The sequence below is a fragment of the Mastomys coucha genome, unplaced genomic scaffold (assembly GCF_008632895.1).
Source record: "Mastomys coucha isolate ucsf_1 unplaced genomic scaffold, UCSF_Mcou_1 pScaffold3, whole genome shotgun sequence".
In the NCBI taxonomy this organism is placed as follows: Eukaryota; Metazoa; Chordata; class Mammalia; order Rodentia; family Muridae; genus Mastomys; species Mastomys coucha.
Window position 1 is genome coordinate 36,691,636 of NW_022196909.1, and position 5,950 is coordinate 36,697,585.

The 5,950-nt window shown below is 41.5% G+C and overlaps 1 pseudogene across 1 annotated transcript in view; it reads right to left on the reverse strand.

Annotated features, from left to right (window-relative positions):
- Positions 1-1,619: 1,619 nt before the first annotated feature.
- LOC116074415 overlaps positions 1,620-5,950 on the reverse strand; it is a 5,821-nt pseudogene continuing 1,490 nt past the window's right edge. The window contains exon 2 of the transcript XR_004112196.1: positions 1,620-1,816. The product of XR_004112196.1 is annotated as a glutamine synthetase pseudogene (transcript). The remainder of the gene's footprint in view (positions 1,817-5,950) is intronic.

Genomic DNA, 5,950 nt, shown 5'->3' on the forward strand with positions numbered 1-5,950 from the left:
TCATCAGAAGGGAGAGGAGCTCAATTGAGAAGATGCCTCCAAAAAATCTGGCTCTGTGCAAGCCTGTGGGGAACTCTTTTAATTGGTGATTGATGGGAGAAGGCCCCGCCCACTGCGGGTGGGGCCACCCCTTGGCTAGTGGTCCTGTTTCTGTAAGAAATCAGGCTAAAATAAGTAGCACTTCGCCATGACCCTTGTGCCAGCTCCTGACTCCAGGTTCCCGCTCTGTTTGAGTTCTTGTCTTGAATTTCTTTGATGATGAACAGTGATGTGGAAGCACAGGCCAAGTAAACCCTTCCCTCCCAAGTTGCTTTGGTCATGGTGTTTCATCACAGCAACAATAATCCCAACTAAGACAAGAACCAAACAAAGAGTAAGTAGTACAGAAGAGATCACAAAGTACATGGTACTATCTAGATCAAGAAGAGACAGCAAAGTTGATTGGGTTAAAGAGTTGAAAACTATCCCCCTTAAATGTATTACTAACAATGTAAGCTTGACATGATTTTGCCATCATTTTGGATGAGAGGAATGACTAACGATTGATTTATTTACCTGTATCCTGGATCAAGTTGAACATGACTTGCTGTAACCATCACAGGGACGGGAGTGTTCACTGTTCCGGATCTCTCTCAAATCTCGTAGCTGTAGTCCTTCTTTTTAGTCTGAATCTGAGTCTAAATTTTCTGACATTAATTTTTTTTTTGTTATCATGGGGCTGTTACCAGCTGTCCAGTATTTTATAGACTTTAAACTTTTACATCTGAATCTGTTTAAAGGGGTGGGAACATTATATTGAATCCTTGTGTATTTATCGCTTAGCATGTGTTTTTATGAGGAGGAGATCCTACTGGAAAATAACGGTCCAGCATCACATCCCCGATCCTCAACTGTCATCTCTCGGCTTTTTAACTGAAGGCTGCTGACCAGCAGCTGAGAACACATCTAACAAGATCTGACGGCTGTGGACTAAGTCTTAAACAAGTGCAGTTTGCTGTTCTCAAAGAGCCAGAGGAATGGATTCAAAATGAAAATTTAAAAGTTCAAACAGGTGCAGGCTTAAGCACAGCTAGCGAAGTGTTCTGTGCGAGTGGCTGCTATTTGACAGAATTGAAGTGCATTTCAAAGATCACACGGCTAGAATCCAGTTTCCCTTCTCAGTTCCATGCTAAGAAATCCTATTAATGAAATATTGAAAATTTATCTAAAACCCGTGACTTCAAAGCATTCCTTTGGCCACAACAGAAAGTTATTTAGGCAATGTGTCAAATGTACTTCATAGTATGTATCCGGATAAAATGAAAAACATTAAAACCATGCATACATATTCACAGGCCTCAGTGACCCACAACTTGTAGCATTTTTTAAAGCAGGGATATTAATGTACACTTTTGAACTCCAGAGAAGTAAAGTCCAAGCCAACTGCTTCACTGTTTAGGTGTTTGTGATATTGATATTAAATCCTCCTCCTTGTAATGGACACCTGCCCTCTTCAAGCTTACATTTTTCTAGTCTGTGGATTTTGCAGTTGCCAGGGCTTCTAGGAAATATACCCAAGTGACTGAGAGATTCAGTGAGTGGAGTTCTGATGGATCCTTAGGTTCATCCTTCAGCGGATTCTATTGGTTGATGTTTGAACTTAGTATCTTGGGAAATGTCTCGTGGCCTGGTGGTTTTCTTTCCATTTCTCCTAGCTTGAGCCCTTGACAGTTTTGGCCAATGTGGAATTTTTCTTTTTCTTTTTCTTCTTGACAGTTGACCCTTTGGGTGTAGACAGTAGTTTCAGCAGACACATTTGTACCAGTTTCATTGAAAACTACAGAGGATTTTAGAAATGTATTTAGACAAAGACTATGATGTATTAGGAAAAGGGAATAGAGCCTTAACTTGGATATTTAGAAAAAGAGGAATGGTAGGCAGTCAGTGGGTAAAGACAGATGGTTTCCAACGAAGCCTTCTCCAAAGGTCCAGGAATTACTAAACTTCGGGAGCTTTATGAAGGGTAATGGTGAGACCAATACTAAGAGGATTATTTCACGGTGTGTTTACAAAGAGTTTGGATCCATAGTCTCTCTATACTCTGAAACATCTGGGTCTGATCTCTCCGAGTCTGCCATGGTCTAGGTTTATTATCTGAGGAACATAAGAGGCCTCCGAATTGGGGGTTGGAGGGCAGAATTGAAGGTGCACCTAACATGTTACAATAAAATGAAATGGAAATTTATGCACTGAACATGGAGACCCAACGTCCTTTCTTGTTTTGTTGCTGGAATATGAGAAGAAAATATTGTCATCATTGTCATTGTCGTCGTCGTCATCATCATCACCATCATCATCATCATCATCATCATCATCTTTGGTATGAGTAAAATAATCTGATATGAGAGTATGTCATTCCAAGAAGAAAAACCTTATCGGCGGGGGGCACTTTCTACAATAAACAGACACTGAATCAGAACTCAGAATCAATATAAGCTACCCATGGGTTCAGACTCTAGTCTACTTTGAAGGGATGCACATAGAAGATGGTCTGACACTTGAATGAGCTGCAAAATGGAGGCTAAAGATTTAAATCTACACCACCAAGGAAGTGTAGAGAGAATCTCTTATAAACATCACCTGCCACTAAAGAAGCCCATAGCCAATGAGCTGAAGCCAAAAACAGGAGGTAGAACATTCCAGTAGGAATAGAGAGGATTCTGAGAAACAATCAGAGAGACAGTATGGGAGATTCACCCAGAATGCTGAGGGGATGGAGATGAACCAGCAGACAGATGAACTCAGGTTAGAATACAGAGGAGATTCAACCAGGATGCGGAGGAGACAGACAGAAGAAGCCATAGAGAGGAAACCAGCCACATAGCTGAACTCAGGTCAGAATAAAAGGGATAATAGGTTAAGAGCAAGTCAGAGAATAAACTGAAGATTATGGCATAGGCATTTATTGATAAGTAGTCTCAGAACCGTTATTTCTCGGAATTAAGTGGATGGGAGGAAAGACTTAATTTTTTTCAAGTGAGTAGAATTTAAGATTAGGGAGAAGAGGCCCTTAGGGACATACTTAGTGAGGGTTGCTTCACCATCAGTTGGCTTGCCAGTGGTGTAATGAGAGGTGTCTGACTTGAAAAAGGTTTAGCTTCTTACACTCATTTTCTGGAGACTTCTAGAGAATCAGTCTTTCTTTTGGTTTTTCTCCTAAAGGAAACAATGTTTTGAATGTGTGTGTGTGTGTGTGTGTGTGTGTGTGTGTGTATACATGTGCATGTGTATGCATAAGTACAGTTGCATATGTGCTCATGTGGGTGTAGGGATGTGTGTCTGCTTGTGCCTATGAGCAAGTGCAAATATGTATGCATGTGTGTGTGTTTAACAATTTGTTTTTAGATTTGCTTATTTTATTTTATCTTTTGCCTGCCTGGATGTCTGGCGCATACCTGGTGGTCACAGAGTTCACAAAAAGGTCCTGGAACAGGCGTTATAGATAATCCTGAGCTATTGTGTGGGTGATGGGAAACCAACTCTACAGAGGCTTGGGACAGAAGAAATCTGTCCATACCTGGCTAGACGGGAATGCTGAATTCAGCAGACATGGAGGTGAGCGTGCCAGCCTGGTCTCGTCAGGAAAATCAGCAGCAAGTGCAGCCTGGTTTTTTATTGCATTTTTAATGGGTAGAGAGAGATGCTTCCTCCCTACAACTTAGCTGTCAGGAGAAATGACAGTCCAGGATCTGCCGACACTCCACTGTGCTTCCGAATGTCTTCCACAAACTCAGTGGGTCTCCGTTCATCAAGGCTCACTAAACTTCCTGTACCACGTAGTGTATAACCTTTTAGACCACCCATGAAACTAACACCTTCCTCAGGAGAAGAACCCTTCCCGTCTCTGTGATTCCGAGACATTCCTGACAGTCCTTAGGATGTTTGTGTAATGAACCCAGCACTTTTCCCCACCACAGTTCTCAGGGGACTGATAATGGTTGTGTAAAGTAAAACCGGAAGCCCATTTCAGTCTTCTGTAAGTGACAGTCAAGGGAGGATAAATGTGGCTGTGTGAAATAGGAAAGTGACACATGCTTTGAATTCTCTGAATCCATTATAGCGGCTAACAATTCCCAGGGGATCCTGGGGGTGGGCTTGTAGGAGTACTGGCTTGGGTGGAGTTCTTGTTGTGGTTGATATGGTAAATGTGGTGGCTGAATATGCTAGGCCCAAGGGAGTGGCACATGTAGGAGGCGTGGCCTTGTTGGAGTGTGACTTTTAGGTGTGACCTTGTTGCAGTAGGTGAGGTCTTCCTGGAGGAAGTGTGTCACTACAGGGGTGGGCTTTAGGACCCTCCCCCTAGCCACATGGGAGCCAGTCTTTTCCTAGCAGCCTTCAGAACAAGATGGAGAACTCTCAGCTTCTTCAGCAACATGCCTGCCTGGACGCTGCCATGCTTCCCACCATGATAATGGACTGAACCTCAGAACCAGTAAGCCAGCCCCAATGAAATGTCGTCCTTTACAAGAGTTACCTTGGTCATGGTGTCTGTTCACAACAGTAAAACCCAAACTAAGACAGAAGCTCTGACAATTCTTGATGGAAAAAAGTAAGATACACAGTCGTGTCCACATTATATCCCCTGTGTATATAATACAGTTACAGGGAACAGTTCTATTTGCTGGTCTTTAAAAAAAAAATCTGACATCTATTTTATTTTAAAAATAGAAGAACACGGACAGGAGAACAGGACACCACCAGTTCCAGTTGTTGTGCCTGTTGTCATGGTAACAGACTGGCTAAGAGTGTTTGGTATTGAACGATGTTGTGGTTGCACACAATGGGGGTATCCCCACCCAGAAGTATGTCCTTTCTATTCTGAAAAGCAGAAAACTGAAAACAACCACAGCCTCAGTGTCATCCATCACGAACAATTGTGTGTCTCTCCTTAAATTACAGTTTCCTTAATGGTAAGAAAAAAAAATACAGCTTTCAATGGCTTCGTTTTTTTCCCCCTCAGTGGTTAATTTTGTGCATAATATAAAGAAAGAGATCTTTTCGACAGAAAATGAATGTTCATAATTTCAAGCAAACCTTATTTGAGAGTATTCCCCCATGAAACTAACCCACTATCATATTTCACACCAAAATTCAGTGTGCTTTATGGAGATTTAATGTTCGTATTTCAAAAGTCATAGATCTTACCGTTATTTTTCTCAGCTCGGTCATGTTACAATGAATGGTTTCCTCTAACTCCACGCCAATCCATTTCTGTCCCTTTGGCCCTGTGGCTTGACGATTGGGCAAGCCCATGGCTTTCCTTTCTGGGGATGACTAAGTTTCACTGCTGACCTAACTGGTAGTTAAGCTTCCTGGAGAAATTACTGTCAACACATTCTATAATTGTTAGTTGAATACCATTTGTTGACTTAAATTGGTACAGCCTAATCACTCCTCAAATCTCAGGCACAAAAAATCATTCCAGGAAATACTCAGGTAAATGGGACCCTGGCACAGGGCAATAAACCTCACTGAGATTAAGTAATTATATTCACTCTGAAGTTCCAAATGAGGGCGATTGCATGGGGTTTTAATAGCACTGGTAGCAATACAATCCTGTCCATAGAATATAGATGAGGAAAAGAACATCATAAAAGTATATAAAATTATAAATGAAAATCATAAAAATAAGAAAATTGAGAGAAACAAAAATAAGTAAGGCTCCTTTGTTGGGTCTTTGTTTGGTCAGTGTGTTTGGCCACAGCAACAGAAAGCAAACTGGAGCAGGGTGTTAAAAATTGCAACCCTACTAACATGATTTTATGATTGATGGCCTTGCAATATCCACTAGTCTCCTAAGAGTCAGATATTGACTGTCATAATCTCCGGTCACATTGTTGCCTCGTGCCCCTTAGGAGCTTGGGTTGTTTCTGCACAGTTTTTCTTTTTCTTTCTTTTTTTTTTTTTTTTT